This window comes from Nomia melanderi, chromosome 14 (assembly GCF_051020985.1).
Source record: "Nomia melanderi isolate GNS246 chromosome 14, iyNomMela1, whole genome shotgun sequence".
Classification (NCBI taxonomy): Eukaryota; Metazoa; Arthropoda; class Insecta; order Hymenoptera; family Halictidae; genus Nomia; species Nomia melanderi.
This window is the reverse complement of record NC_135012.1, coordinates 13,056,039-13,073,203: the sequence shown is the minus strand read 5'-3', so window position 1 is coordinate 13,073,203 and position 17,165 is coordinate 13,056,039. Positions and strand designations below refer to the sequence as shown.

At 43.0% G+C, this 17,165-nt stretch overlaps 1 protein-coding gene across 8 annotated transcripts in view; it reads left to right on the top strand.

The window, feature by feature from the left end:
• Positions 1 to 17,165, top strand: part of rho-5 (rhomboid-5) — a 270,079-nt gene that overhangs the window by 26,637 nt on the left and 226,277 nt on the right. For all 8 annotated transcript variants that reach the window (XM_031981458.2, XM_031981457.2, XM_031981456.2 and 5 more), the window contains one exon: positions 9,881 to 10,120. The gene's annotated coding sequence lies outside the window, so the exon portion shown is untranslated. The remainder of the gene's footprint in view (positions 1 to 9,880; positions 10,121 to 17,165) is intronic.

The window sequence follows — 17,165 nt, the reverse complement described above, 5'->3', positions numbered from 1 at the left end:
GAATTATTCCGTTCCGCGGGTTTGCCCGTTTATTAGCCAACGGTAACGCGTGTAATCCCGTTATTAGGATTTAAAATAGACGCCGCCGATTCGACGGGGTAATCGAGTAATCGCGTTTTCGGATCGATTTAGGACGGAACGATCGCCGACGCTGAGCAGATTGTTCCCGGAAACTTTCGAAACCTGTACAGATTCTTCGGATTGTTTCTCGATTACTCTCCAACAATGAATTAATCGTTTAGAAATACTTTATTATCGGCGATTACGAAGCGTTTCAGTATTTGTCAAGCCGTTTCTCGAGTCGTTTGGGATTTCTTGGGAAACTTGGGATTTTCGAAATTTCTATGTGGATAGTTTTCCATCGATCCTTCTGTCTATATACTCATGATTATTGTATTTAATCATTTATTCTTATATTTAAAAGAGGAACACGGTGTATCTTGAGAGAATGGAAAGATTTTAGTGCGCGAGCTGGATATTTCAATATCGTCTTTCCCAAAGGAATGCTCCATTCATAGAAAAAAAGGGGGAAGGATATCTATCTTGAGAATAAGGAGTTTCATATAGATGAAAGGAAAACCTAGATCCCAGAAATAAAACGACGAAAAGGCGAGGCAAAATGGCACGCCATTGTTGAAACGGTAAAGCGTCCTCGCAGTCCTGCGCTGCGCGTATGGAACCCAAGCCCCATAGAGCGACCGCGTAAAATACATGTGCGATATGTGTATCGATTCTGCATAAAGGGGCCAGTGATACCACTTTGACACGCACACTTCGAATCCTTTCTCGCGTTGGGCATTCTTACGCTTGCACCACGTTGAAACGCTGGTGTGTTAGTGGAGACCACCCTCTACCTCCCTTTTGGCAGTGGACAAAAAGGTTTCGTTAACGCTAAAATTGGAAGAATTCCTGATCATGATTTTTCCTGATTTTCGAGTTTAAGGAGTTACGTTGGCTAATATTTTATTACTCTGAAGTGTTCAAGTGTTCAAATTTTGTTGTTTAAATACATAGAGATCCTCGATTTCTTGAAAACAATGACTAAAATGTCATGGACGTACAGTTGTCGCGAATAAAAATGTTTCAAGCCCTTAAAGATTGATGCCGGTATAAAACTGAACATCCAATTTGCCTTGACACAGGAGCACGTAGTTTCGCCAACTATCACTTTGTAACCGAACACGATGAAGGTTTCACGGCCAAAAATTCCGTCACCGCAGTCAAGAGCGCGCAACGTCTTTCTCGCGAAACGGCCCCGCGAAGGGCACCATAAATCCTGGTAAAGTTTAATTAAATCTACTTCGGTGGCCGCGTGGCGAGCATAAAATTTGAAACTTGCTAGGTCCAGATGCACGGCGTATTAAGCGAATTTAGTGTTGGCCACGCGTCTAGCGTAAAACGTCCGGGTGAATGTGACTCGAAATTGCGCGTAAAAATTGTTTATAGAATGGCCGTTCGTTAACCTACCATCTGACACTTTATAAACGAACAAAGGAGCAGGAAATAGAAACAGAAGTAGAAATACATGTACGATTAAAGTTAGTATTATAATTAGAGATAACTATACAAATACAATTAACATAAGAAAACAGAAAAATATAAATAGAAGGAAGAAAACAAAAAGATAATAGAGAAAGGGGAAAGGTGGAAATAGCAAAAAATAATTAGAATTAGTATTAAAAGCTGGAGCAAAGAAACGAAAACAAGTGAAAATAGAAACTTGGAAAGAGAGTTAGGCAGAAATACAAATACACGTAGTATCATTAAAGTGAAAATTAGAAGTAGAAGTAGAAGGGAGCAGAGCAAAAAGTGAAATTAACAGGGAGAAAAAACAGAAGTAGAAATAAAAAAGGGAAAGGAAATAGAAACAGAAATAGAGATGATAAAAAAGGGGAATGGTAACACCGTAATTTCCGGCAGAATATTCAATTAAGAACGCGGGGGCGGGAAACAATGGGGACGCCGATGTCCCCGGGTAGCCCGGCCGCAAATTGTTCGACCGTTGTTAGAATCTTTCCTTCGAATTAATTAAACCGATCGCGAACCCGGGACTCTGAATTTATCGGGCGGAGCTGCGCGAACGTTTCGGGGGATTTCGTTCGACCGTGGATCGCCCCAAGAGAACGGCGAACCGTTCCCCGGTAATTTTATTTGATGCAACGTTTAGCCACCGTTCTTGAATTACGGGATTTAAACCGCGGAACAGCGAACGAACGAAATTGGAAAATTAATGTGGACCACCGAGGAGACGAATCCGCCGCTTGTCCATTTCCGGGACGAGTTCCGCGAGTCGCCAAGTCGAAACGTAGATCTTTCTGTCGTTAATTGTCGGTGTTAATTAGAATATAATTAGATCCTCCGGATATCTCGGTTTTACCTCGCACAGCGAGTCATTGGAGATTGGTATTAATGTTTATGTTATTGTCAGCAACCGTGGACACGATTTCCAGTGAATTTCTGTGAAGTTCGTTAATTATTTATGAAGGAATTGTACGAATGCGTTGCAATTATGTCGGAGATTTAATCGAATTTATCAATAGCAATGTCCATTGTGTTTACTGTATAGGTAATCAAAATAAAATGGAACAAACAATTCCTGCTCTGTTATTAAATCGAAAATCATGTAAAGAAAATTCTATAGCTGATTCAATATAAATATTAACGTCGTTTTAATATACCGGTGGAATCCTTACAACAGTATTTTATAATATTCATTACTATTTATCAATATCTTTCTTAATACTTTCATTAAATATTTAATCTTCTTCACTCTACGGACTCCATTGACAATATTAAATATCGAAACTATAAAATTTGACAAAACTACCCCAAGATTATTTTCTAATTCTTCCTAAGAAAATAAAAATCTGAGAAGCCCCGATACTTTTTCATTTCTAATCTTCATTTCTACCAAAATTGTTTCATCTATGACGCAAAAATTGCTTGGAGTTGCTGATAGATTAACGAAATTAACCATTAAGGGTGGAAAATGAAGCTGTTTTATCGAAGTTTTCCGAAGTATCGTTTAATCAACCGATCGAATCGTTAGCAAGCCAATCTCGACCTTTTTATGGACTATCGTCACCGTGAAGATTATCTTAACTGCGGCGTATAAACGATTACAATATTCTGTTCGTTATTTCGGCGACATCCTCGCCGGGCCGATCTATCGTAACGACGTAACCGTTTCCCCAAAATTTCTCCTAACGCTACTCCTGGATCCAGAGATAAGGCACCCCAGCATTCCCGTGGGATTACGCCGATGTCCTGTTCCATATCCTGGCTCCTTGGAATAATCCGGCGACTGGTAATCACGTAAACTGGTCCTCCGTGAGACACTTATTATTAGATATGACGTCTCCATTTTCATTTCAATCGCCTCATCCCCGATTTTAATAAGTTCCCATCGCTTTCTCGAATTACTTGAATCATTAGACGGTGAAAAGGTTAAATTATTCGGAGATGTTTATGCGAATCATGGAGAGAATGTATTTTCGAGTGGAACAATGTTGAACGTACTAGAGAATAGTTGAATACTTCCGTTAGGCTTTGTAACGTGAAATTTATAGGAACTTATGAATTTGGAAACCATATGTGATGCAAAGAAATATTAACCGATTACTAACAGAAACCCAGAAAGAAGCATAAAAGCAGAGGTTCGATAAGCGCTACACACCAAAGCCTCTCCAACGCCAAAGGCCTAAACTGCGGAAGCAACTATCCACGTTCCGCCTAGCGCAACATCTCCCATAACACCGAGCACGTGTATAGAACAGCTTCTTCGCGTCTTTGCCGAAAGTTCGCCACGAGAAAGAGGGTGAGAGGGAGGGCGGCAGAGAGGTAACTGAATGTTTAATCGATCTCATCGGACTGGGAGCCGGTTTCATTAGTCTTGCAGCGATGTTGCCTAACCGCACCGCACGGAATATACATTCCGCGAGCGCGCGGTAAATTAATATTTCGGTAAAATCGTCGTTCACCATCAGCTGGAAAGTACCGGGGGTCGGAGCGGCCCCTGTATTAGCATAAATTCACGGAACGCGCTTGGCGTGTTCAGGCCGCCGCGTCACGCGATCGCGCATACCGCTTATTAGCCGGCGAACGGAAAATCCGCGCGGAAATACGCGGCCAATCTAATCCAGTGGCGAGGAAAAAAAGAATTAATAACGCAGTCATTAACGTTCTCTAACGATTGGCCCCGTTACACGTCGGCCGCCACTGCGATTATCGCGTTTACGCGATAAATTCGGCCGTTATACGCGCGATTCGCGTGGATTATACGAATCGCGTTTGTACGATCGAACAGTGCTATTGATTCCGAACGGAGAAATGAATGAGGAACGAGGAGTGCGTGCGTTTTTGCGTGCACTTCCTTTTCAAGGGAAATCGGCTTTTGAAAATCCATCGGGCAACCGGTTTCCCGACGTTGTTTGATTTCTGGCCGTTGATCAACGTTTCCGTTTGAAGCGAACGTGGAGCGTGGACTGGTTTTTATCGAAGTTCGAGTAATACGACGGGTGTTGAGGGAATTATTGTTAGTAATGGTGTTTGCGGATGTTTGGGGCTTTTGCGCATGGGCTTTCTTCGTTGGTTTTATCCGGATGCGAATGGGGATATATTCTTATTGCTGCATGGGTATTTATGTTCTCTTTTTTCGAAATTATTTGTCCACTGAATAACATTGTATAGCTATGTTCCCTATTTGGTCTGATTATTGATCGCTGTTTCTACTTGCATGTTCCATGAAACTGGCATTAATATTTTCTACATGCAACAAAAATATTAATATCCTCTTTCTAGATATTAATATTTCTCATTGTGTCTGACCAATGCCCACATTTTCTACTTGAAGCTAACTTCGATTTATTTTCCACTTGCCGCAAATTTAATCACTCAATTATCCGATAACGATTCTCTAGATAAAGTAATATTCCTCAATTGAATAATATTCATATATCAAACTAATCAGTATCGATTCAAACATCATCGTTCATTACCTACGTAAAAGTATATCTCGAACAGATTCATTCCACGCATAAAAAAATGCCAAAAAAAGAAAAGTTTCAATCATCATCATCACAGGCTCCTGTCAATTGTTTTATCGCGTTCACGTCCGATCGCGCCGGATCAACGGATCGTTAAACAGAGATCGAAGTGACCGTCCACCGTTGCCGGAAACGTAATAATCTCGAATTCATCCCCGCCGCGTATTGTTCGCGCCGGGATAATTCCGCGCCGCGGTCCCCGATTTATCTTCGTACGCGCGTCGGGCAGGGCGGGGATCAACCGTTCGTCGGTGTATATCAATAAACGGCGGCGTCGGCTCGCGGTGCAATAATTTAATATTAGAGCGCCCGGGACCGTCATAGTTCTTCGCGAGGGCTCCATCCAGCGCGCGCGGCGCGGCCGTTATCGATCGGCCGGCCGATATAACTTCCCATTACCCTCGCGCCGTGTATCTTCCATAGGGGTATGAAACTACAAGGGTGTAAAAATTTATCTCGTTCTCGGGGCCCCGTCGTGTACACGGGAAAAGGAAACGCGACGATGGGAAGACGCATGCGGCAGAGGGAAAGGAAGGGTGGGAAGCGAACAAGAGGGGAAGAGGAGTATGATGTTTGGTATGGTCGGGTAGGTTGATTCCTATATTTTGAGGATGGAAATAAGGGAAAGAGAGAAGAGGGGAAACAAGATGGAGGTATGAAAAAGATGGAAAGCAGAGGAAGAGCAAGGTAGAGGGATAAAGTCGGAGGAGAAGTGAAAGGGATGGAATCAGAGAAAAATGGGGTATAGCGGGTAAAAAGGGAATAGTAGAGAAAGGTGAAGAGACGGAGGACAAAGCGAGGGAGAGGTAGAAAAAGAGGTAGGATCAGAAGAAAATGGATAGTGAGGTATAGAATCAGAGAGAAATGGACAGCAAGCGATACAATCAGAGAGAAATGGTTAGAAAAGAATGGAATCGGACGGAAAAAGATACAAAGGGAGGGGAAAGGAGGGAGAGGGAAAGAGAAATGGTGGACGAAGGGCAAAGAAGTGGGGGTCGGTGAACGCGAGTTCTATCTGTCTCAATTTCTCTACCGGCGTTGCAACGGTGGCTGCAAGGACGAAAAGCCGGATAGGTGTCTGGCAGACTCCACCCCCGCGACACTGACTTCTTTCGACTAAGAACCTCGCTAAACGACGTAACTTTTATCGTCGAGCATCCCCCTTCTTTCGACTCCCATCTCTTCCTCTCTCACTCTGCACGATCTCCGGCGACTTTGCAAACTGAGCTGTTACAAGACGGCGTCGCCTGATGGGCGGAAGGTTCAAGGGAGGCTCGAAGTCGTTTAAACTTCTATGAGGGTTTGACGCTCGCTCGCCGTCGCCCCCCGACGTCCCGCATCGCCCCCGAGTCGTCCGCGTGCTGGAAAAATAAGGGATAGGGTGATCGTTGCTCGAATTCAGTTACTCTTCGTTCAGCTGCGAGATAAGTGTTAACCCTTAACAATGCCATAAATATAGCAGTCACTTACTGGGTCGTTTTATTATTTTCATCAGTGTTACTGTTGGGATATTTATTATTAACGTGTTCAGTATCGTGCCAGGTGCAACAAATGAAATCAATGAAAATCTCCTAGTTTGATTCACGGCGGATTATCAAACGAAAATCCCTTTAAAAAATCAAGAAAACTACCATAACACTTTCTCTCTCGCGCGAAAATTCCCAGCGTTATTCCCATCGAAAAGCGGACTCGCTTTTAAGCTGAACAGTAGTTATCCCGCTCGCTAAATTCCCATCGAACCGGGCAATTTTGCATTTTGTACCGGCGTTATCAAGCTGGACACGCCGATTGATAGTCGCGCTCGTTGCTCCGTAGCTCGTTGTCCGTGGCAACCGGAAATAAAAAATTCCCTGGAATATAATTCCGGCGAAACCGAAAATTTCGCCGGTTCGCGCGAGAATCGTTGTCTCGCTTTCGCGCGTGTTCGGAGCGCGATCGAGCGTGTTCGAAGTGCGATCGCGTTTCGGCCGCCGCCATTAATATGCAATTTGTCGCCGCGAGGCGGAACGCAAAAATACTGGAAATCCGTCGCGCGTGTCCGCGCGATCGCGTGCACGCGGACGCGGCCATCTCGGTTTAATCAACGAATTCTGGGCCCGGGGTTACACTGCGTGATTCAATCGAATTCCGGGCTGGATATTTCAATATCGGACGATTGAATTTTCGTACGGGGTGGCTGGGGGGCCGACCGATGTGTGTTAAGCTCTTAAAAAAGTGATATCGTCGACGCGCAAGCGACGCTTCGGGGATAGACAGCTTTCGGGGACAACGGTGAAACAATTAAAGCAGAATTTAATTCCATCGATCGATCCCGCGCCACTAAATATTACGGTTTTTGGGGGGATCTCCGGTTTAGAGGGTTTCCAGGGGAGGGGGCTGGTGTGTTTTTCGCATGAATTCGCTGGAAGATTTTTGAACGCGAAACCGAAGTTTTAGCAGTCTTTGGGTTTTCGGTACATTTAGATGTAGATTTTGTTTAATAGAAGTGGAAACGGTGGAGTTTTATTCGAGTTTTTCGTCGGTTCGCGGTCGAGATTCGAATTCCCGCGGAACGACGCGCAAAATGGAGTTGCTGGTATTAACGATCGGTAATACAGGTTTCTAATTTCGCGTCAAGATGTCGGGTCGGTGTAGATTCCGAGTTTCTTTGAAAAAATGCAAATAATGCAGGAGTACACTGATTTTGAAGTAGTTAGTGTAAATTACTTGGAATAAGTGTCATTTGACGTGACACATGGTTTATAATAATTATACGGATCCCGAGCGGAATGCTGTATTCTTGTTTCAAGATGGCGGATACTTGACGAATACAATGTACGGAATCTCTAAAAATTCGTCAGTTCTGTGAATAAAACGAATGATTCTAGCAAACCTAGATAGATAGAATTCTTCGAGCTTGTTAATTATGAAATATAAAATATATAATATCCCTGCCACTTTGAATATTAAAAAGAAAATTATTCATCGTCCTTTATGCTTCGAAAATAGGCAAGAAAACATTATTTTATGTTAGTAATCGTATTATTGTTCAAAAATAGCGTTGAATCAGGAACGATTACCTTCGCAGACGAGTTGTTTAGCCTCCCCACGATGAAAGGACAGCTTCCGGTGGTGACGGGCTGATGTTTGGGATCCGGACGTCATCGGGACGACCCCCACGATCCCCGGATGACGTCTCGGTTCACGCAATATCCGTCATTTCAACCGTCAGGAACCGCGACGCGTCGCAAAACAAATCTTCCTCTCGAAACGAGCGACGTCTGTGTTGCTTTCGCCCGCTCCTGGGTAATTACGTCTCGACACCTGACAGTTATTACGAGATCCTGTACTGATTCCGTGTGCGGCAGAGCCGCCCGGAATCCGTACCTATTAACGAGCTGCACCAACACACTAGCAAGACCGTTAAATGATCCGAGAATTCTGACACGATAATTAACCGTGCAATTGCCAGTTGCATTTTTACTTCGCGATCATCATAGACTTTCATCATTTTACATAGATTCAGGTCTACAACTTTGGTCTACACTTTAAGTTGTATAATTCAGTAATTCATAAATGATTAAAATCAAACGTGAGATTCCAAAACTTGTTCTATCAATTCGAAGTATTTCAATATTTCCAAAATTATCTGTAGACGATTAAATTATCGAGACATTTCGAGGCTGTATTTAAACCATTAGAAATCTCTTTATTCTCATTTCCGTACTGATTGAGCTGCAAATTAACGCAAATCCGTTTGATGGAATTATTCAGATCCACGCGCGCGAGCCGAGTCCGATACTAGTCACTCCAGAATTTAATCAGTCCTATCAGAAGAATACACACGAGGTACATTCAACTGAAATTACAGGAATATCCCGGTAGTACACGGTTAATCCAACACGCATTGTCAAATTCATTTCGAAATCCATTTCCATTAAATTCCTTTTAATTTTAAACAAGCCGCCATCAACCCGGTAATGGCGGGCCGTATTGCGGTGTACGGCGAATAAATAAATATCAACCAACGACACACGTGCCTCCGTATGCGCGCACGCACACATATTTCTTAGTTTTTAAATTCTCTTGTTTGTTTCATCCAGCGCGCATCGGATCCTCAATTAGTTTCTCCATTACCATTTCTGTCCATTGTTCGCGTTTAACAGCGCATCTGGGAGCAAACACGCGCTCCTAGCTCCTCCAGTTGCCATTACCACTAACACGTTAATGCGAGTGTACAATAACCAACGATCGTCCACCGTAACCTCGTCGTTTTGCAAAAACAACGATGCCACCCTTGGCGTCCCGGCGAAAGACAACTTAGTTGATCGCGTTTATTATTCATAATGGGTTGTTTCAAATTCAAATCACCGGTGTCCCAAGTTTGCACCGAAGTTGTTAGCTATGCGTCCAGCTCGTTGTGAACTTCCTATGCCAAACAGGGCAACAGTGAGATGCAGTCGTTAGGTTTACTACTAGGTCTACTAGTGCTTCTGGTTAAGTTCATTAAAGCTACTACACGCCGCTATATTAGCTTCCGCGTGTATCATCTTTTCAAACGGCACAATTCTTTGTCATCGATAGTTGTGTACACCACAGTCTAATATACCGTAATTGCATAGCGAATTCTATCAGTAAATCACAGTGATACTACATTCATGAAATTCTATTCTATAAATATACTTCTGATTAGATATAAATAATATTCATAAGGTAACCTTTCAAAAAACTAGACCCATCCCACGTCACACGTTAACTGCTTCATAACAGAAAATTCAAGTCTCCGCCAGCGCAATATCGCCAGCGAATAAATTGCAGCAGAAGGAGTTAATCGAGGCGTTTCTCTATGGTTCCAGAGTTCTTGGCATGCGTAGGCCGAGGGAGGAGCCAGGGGGCGAGCTGAACAGGACCGAGGAGCATGGCGTAGCGCTCGTTTCGGGGCTGGCTCGCAGATCAAAGGACAAAGCGAAAGAGGGTCTGGCCGCTCTCGAGCGATTCGAGGGCCGGTGAGCATCGCGACGGGGCAAGCAACCCCGTTGCCTCGGCCAACGTCTAACAACCCTCCCGTCTGTCACCGTCGACGAACAACAGAACAGGTAGGGATGAACGCTTCCAGCTGTTCCCTCAAACGATCCACCTTTTTCCTCTCTCTTCCTCGCGCCGGGATCGCATTAGCACGCGGGAAGGGACAGGGGACTAGGGTTCAGAGGGCGAGGATAATTCGGGATGTTTGTGTGCAGATGTTAATAGGGTTGATTTAGAACTGGATTGCAGACTTTGTTGTTGCGTTCCAGTTGGTCTATCGTCCATGATCCTTCTCGAGGGGATGTGTGTGTGTGAATGTAATTATGTAGATGCCTGGAGGTTTTGTAGTTTCAGGACCTGAAGATGAAGTCTGGAGTCTAAGTGCTTGGAGTCTAGATGTCTAGGAGCTTAAAATCTGGGTCTAGGTGTCTGAGAGTTTGGGAGTCTAGATGTTGGATGACTTGGAGTCTAAGTACAGAAGTTTAAGGATTCTAAGGTCCCAAGAGTTCAGACGTCCAGGAACCAAGAGTCCCAGAGTTTAGGACCCTAAGGTCCCAATAGTCTAGGAATTTAGGGAACCAAGAATCTGCAGGTGTAGAAGGTTAGGCAACCAGGAGCCTAAAAGTAAGTCTAGGAGTTTAGGAGTGTAAGAGCCTGATATTAAGGAGTTTAGGGCTCGAAAGTTAGGTCGAAGGTTCTAAGGTCCTAAGGAATCGGAGATTTAGGAGTCCAGCAACCTAAGGGTTGATTTTAGAAGCCCAAGTTCCTGAAAACTCAGGAATACAAGCCTGAAAGTCTAAGATTTTAGGAATCCAGCAGCTGTATAATTGCAGAGATTTCCAATAAGCATCAGACAGCAATAGAATAATTATCAGCTCCTCAGACCACAAATCGCATGCTTCGGTTTCATACTATCGATTTACAGCCTGCATGGAAGATTCCCACGCTAAAAAGAGTGTGCCCTGTTGCAACAAGAACCGATCAATCGCGAGTAATTTTTAATCTACAAAAGCGTCGCAGAAAAAGTGATACTTAATTAAAAGCCTTTTACCGACCGTCCGAATCGTTTCATCGGAACCAGCCGAACGCGTCCGAATAAATTGGATATATGTTTATTAAACCATGGGGCGAGGGAGTGTTTATCCGATGGGATCGATACGCGGCAATCATGTAACTTCATTACGTTCGTTCAGTAATACACTCGGCTTCTATCGTTCAGATTAAATCCAACGCGTCCGCGAATGTCCGTCGAGGCCGGTGGACACGATATATTTTCAACAAAGCGTGATTTGTGCGCCGCGTGCCCATGACGAAGAGATCTCTTTTCTTTATTAAATACCGTTCCGCGCCGCCCTCGATGTATCAACGTCGGGAGGGGACGTTTTATGGTTTGCTCATTCCTGATCCGTTGAAATAAACGGCCCCCGGGTCCTCCGGCTGTATAACCCTTCGCCTTATGATCTCTAACTGTTCTCTCCGGAATTATCGCATCGTTAATAATTCCTCGGGAGCGAAAGGAACTCTGCGAGAGGATTCGAGGATAGAGGCGCGATAATCTTAGGCGGAAAATGAGAATGTCCTTACTCGAACAAAGCAACGATGCTCTAATGACCTAACGTGTCCGAAAATCTTCACAATTTCAAGAAAGAATCAATACTCAATCGTTCCCCTTTGCAAATGTATTTTTCAATGAATAGTTTCGCCTTCGTGCTCGATGGTAAGCTGTTAGAAAAGGAAGCTCTACAGTTCGAGCAACAATGTTTACGAGAGCAACGGTTTGTTCGTCTCATTGGCGGAATTCCGTGATACGCAGCGACACCGGTATTTCCTAAGGATTTGAAGAATTCGAGGACACCATGGCCATGGCGGTGGCACGCCCCTAAGTACAGGACACCGCGGTTTAGAGAGTGAATTTCGTGGTTTAGCATGCCGACCTGACATACCGCCATAGAACGTTTGGCGACGCGGAGACCGCAATTGCGGCCGTGTCGTCGTAACACCTTCACCGGGAGCCATGTTACGCGCGCGGTAATAAGGAAACTAACGCCACCCGACGAAAAATATGGCCGAACGCTCGTACCTCGTTCTTGTACACATGCCTGCAAGTGGTCGAGTCAGGAAACCGATCTTGCTACAGCTTTATGCTCGAGTACTTGCTGCTTCCTGCGTTCGAAATTTATGGACGCCCATTAACAATCAATCGTGTGGCGCTGAATTAATCGTAATGTGGATTCCAGTACAAATAGCATTATTCGTGTATTTATTGAAAAATCGATGCAGTAAGAAATTAATGTTTTATAGATGAAGATTCTTTGAAGTATGCAAAACCTTCAAACTTCATAATTGAGTCATTTGTTCGCGACTCAGTAGTTAGAACATGAATATTTCATCTCCAGTGTCGATATTCGTCCGTAAAGAGTTAATATCATTATTATATTAATTCTAACGAATTGAAGGGTACCTCAATTATACCTCGATTGCATCTGAATGTTACGAGTGCATCCCAATTATATCTTAGTACCACGGATGGCAATAATATTACATATAAATACCTTCGGAACTCGCATCCACTAATTAGCCCGGTAATAATTGCGCCAAAGAAATAAACGAATTCGGAAAAGTCCAATATTTGCCCCGACAGTGTGTAGCCGGGATACGGTAATTGCAGAACGTGAAATTGAAAAAGTGCATAATGGGATGGGAAATCGATGAGGAGTTTTCGATGCCGGGTAATCGCGATGCAGCTGCAACTTTCATGCGGGCAATATGAAATTTTCGGTAATGGGGGCATTAATATGATAATTGACGGGGGGTATGTAAATGGAGCAGGGGCCGGGTTCGCAGGGAGTAAAAGGAAGAAGCGAAAAAAAAGGAAACGAAAAGAATGGCAGAAGAAAAACGCGAGGGAGAAAGGAAACCGGTGGGCATGGCCCGCGGAGATCGTTACGAAGTCACTAATTCTCGAGTGCGGATTTCATTAAAGCGGCTCGTTTAAAATGTAATGCCCCTCGAGATCCGCGTATTACCAGGAACCCCGGAAACCGCTTTCCACTCCTGAAATCCGCCGGTCAATCCTCGAAACACGCTGCTCCTGCTGAAGAATCCTTCAGTGCGGCCAAACGGTCGTTTTATGGACAGAACTCAGTGACTTAACAGGTACGAGTGATACAGACAAATGTTTCAGACAAAAGTTGCAAGGTATAGTGCTAAGCGTATGGTGGTTATATATTTGTTTGCGTCATGGGGATATTATGAAGCTTCTCCAGTGACAATGGATAACTATAATTTCGATGCTCGATTGCTGTTCGAATTTTAGAGTGATTTCTACGATCTGTTTCGCGCGAGACAGTTCAATTCGACAGCGACCGTCTACGTGAGTATAGCACAACGTTAAATCAATCTCGCGATAAAAGTTCCACACGAAATTTCATAGATCAAAGTATTCTTCAGTCTTCCCGAATACGTTTTCAACGAGCAAACATTCCTCCTCTATTTGTTTGAAGGAAACCGGAGCACACAGCGATTCAAGTTCAACTAATATTCGTGCATTCGAAGACGCCCTCGTCTTCGATTATACCTCGACGCCCCGTGGCTCGCGGAAATTCGATTTAATCGTAACGCCTGCGCCGCGGCATTACGTGTGTATTCGGCGAACGGAACGGCCGATTCATTTGCATTTATAATGGCCGCGGTCCGGATTGCGCTCTAGAGAGCGATAAACATTACATAATAAATAGACCAACATAATGGCCAGTCGTAATTGCTCGTTATACATGTGACCAATTCGTCGCGCGGATGTAAGGTCGTCGATGTTCATTCGATTTTTCGATCTATTGAAAAATCCTGAATAATTATTTGCAAGATTCTTAACGCCAAGTTTCCTGTTTCCCAGGAGAAGTTAGAAACTAATGTCTCGAACATCAATACTGGAACTACAGAGAGTCTAATATGATTAATAATTGTATTAAATAATTTCGCAATGATTATAAAGATTGTGGCTATAGACAATATAGTGGCTATAGTCTATAGCGAAATAGAAAAATTGAAAGCTATCGTTTCGACGAGCGTAATGGTTCTGTGTTAAATGTTTCTGTAACATATTTCCAGTGATAACTTAGGAACGATGTTCTTCCAATTGTGATTCTGCCCCAGCGATTTCAGTTTTGGTTCGTTTTCTGAAATTATTCCGGAACAATCGCGTGGTTTCGTTTGATATTTCAAGGCTCGCGTTTCGCCGATAAAAACCGCCGCTGTACAGTTCACCCTATTATCTTAATTTATTCAACCCTTGGGGCAACATTCGAGACTATTAAAATCACACCTGGTGCAGCGCCGTTGTTTATCCGAAAATTCTACTGTACGTTGCGGCGGGAGTCGCGATAGCGGTTGTAACGCGAATTCTGTGTTTTAATTGTGTGAATCGTTGAGACGTGGAAAAAGTAATTTTTATTTCAGTACGAGGAACATTTCGATGTTCAGTTGTGGACGTTAGACATTTGAAATACTGTAGATTTACGTGGACTTTAATGCTGAAGGAATACGCACGTTGCAAGTATAATGAGCTGATAATAATACTGTTGTTTTGTTATCAAATAATCGAGGATAATGTGCCTCAGACCAATATTTGTTCTTGTGTTCGTTAAATAATGTATGCTTAGATTACAGATGAGTTATTTACCGAGGTACTGCTTTTCAGCCTTAATAATTGATCTAATCTTTCGAAGGGAATTTATGAAACAAAATTGTCTTCCATTTACTTGAAATTAATTTTATTACCTACCTTAAGTGATGATAAAAATATTCAAAGAAACTATTCAGAGAATTAGATTCGAAAGAGATAAATTTGAAGGTCTAAGGATATTAGAAATTATGTTTCAAGCAAACAGCACTGCGATCGCAACGAAGATACATATTAAAATTGTAGCACTCGATAAGTTGAAGGTTCACTGCCAGAGCAACGATTTGAAGTCCCTCGAAAAACATAGACAAAGGAAATTCGCCAGGTAGTTCAACTCATTAATCAAGGGAGAATGTATCCAGCGTGCTTCAAGCTTATTAACGTAGAACGTAGTTAATTCGCAGACGAGCGGGGTTCGGTTTTTAAACGAGTTACAATCTACGTTAATTACACGGGGTTTGCGGGTTCAGCGAACGGAGGGCAAGAAGAAGTCTCACTTTAAACTCGAAGCTTTTTTCCCGGGACGAGATAGAATTAATCCTCGGCGGATTACACGTTCGTCGCGCTAATATTTATCGACTTTTTGAATTTAACTAACGAACGAAAGGTCTGCCGAATCGTCGACGTGCCTCGAGGTAAAGACCGAGTCTTTTCTTTCGAAAACACTTGAGGATCTTCAATGAAACTCAACGATTTTTAACCCTTTACCATGCAACGACGAGAGAGACTCGCGGCGAAGACTTCTAGTTCGACTTATTAAAATTCAATCATTATTTCTTGCATAACTGGGTCGTCCAGGAGGCAATAGGTTGAATCGAGTTCTTGATATTTTCAGGTTCTTGTAAATGTCAGTTGGATAAATAATATTCTTCAGTTATTCTAGCATTTACTACGTTCCTTTTAGGTCGGAAAGCTCTTCTTGTAGCTTATATAATAATTTCATAAGCCAGCACATTAATTTTCTTAATTATTCTTCTTTCCACTCAGCCGCATTGGCTTCTGAGCGACTCAAGTCAGAAAGGAAAAACGGGTAAATTTATTTGCAGCTCTATGCGAGCTACGTATTACGCATGATCCTTTAATCCCACAGAAGTATTAAATTTATTCATTAATTCCGTTGAGGTAATGTTTTTTTCTAGGAACTTCCTGTCCCACTTTCACGATCCTCGAGAGCGATAACCGTGTCTCTCCAATTAACTTAATTTATGAAATACGTCCAACGATACTTTCCCCGCTTTTCCCTGGTAAACGGATGGGGATTATTATTGAAATATTAAACACGCTGTTGGGGAACAATGATTCAATCGGTTGTTTAGCAGACGAAAATAAACGGACCCTCAACCTTCGTCCTCAGCGAAATTTCATCGATAATTTATTCAACCGTGACGGTTACCCCACGCCTGTCCGATTATAGACGTTTTTTACCGAATTAAAAGGGTTCTATGGAAAGGTATCTGGGTGCACCCTTTACGCAAATTTGATGGTGGATCACTGATTCGTACGCGTCGATCGGAAACGATGACGGTCCATTAGATTTTTATTGTTAGACTCGAATTAATCTTAAAAATTAATAGTTTCACTTCACAACATAAAAACACACAATCCAATCCGGCTACAACCAAAGAAGAATCCAATTTAATTTCAGTCCTAATAAAACCTCGAAAAATCTCTTTGTTCGATCCTCCTTAGAAGATAAATCTCCGAATCACCTGAAGCATGCCTGTAACAAATTCCTCACAAGCAATTGTTGACGCAATTAATGACAGACGGAAGTATTAAAACTTGAACAGCGATTAATAATAGCCTGCCATCAAATGCAAATAAATTGTGGGATGGTGCAGAGGCAGACTCGTTACTGACATGATTTCATTAATACCGCCGGCGAGAGAGCCTGCTCGTCTGTCGTCGCGACGAATGGGGAAACGGGAATGAACGAATTAATCTCTGATGATGCGCACCCTTCGCGTTAATGCCCGACGACATTCCGCAGCTACTCGAAGAATACGAGGGCGAACGGGCTGGGTGGAAGGGGCGGGTTGCGGTCGGGAACGAAGCGAACACGCAAACGAGTGACAATAAGTACTGCAGTTTCAGTTGTCAACGGTGTTGAATGCGATGACTAATTGCGGAAACAGCCATTAGTCGGTTTCGCGGCTAGAAAATTTCGTCGCGCGGAGAGCCAGTAATTTCCTTTAATTCCCCTCGAAATGTCGCTGAATGGAATGGGGAAAAATCTGTTAGATCTTTCTCTTGTCGTCTCGTTCTGTATATTTGAGGTATTAGTATAATATTGTAGACTGTATATATTTAAACTCGTTGATTCAATTTTTTATTCGTTACTCTATATACAGTTACGATTGTCTTTGAGTCATAATTTCTGATTAAACACTAAATCACGAGTCTAAATTATATAAATTTGAAACATACAAACAACACGA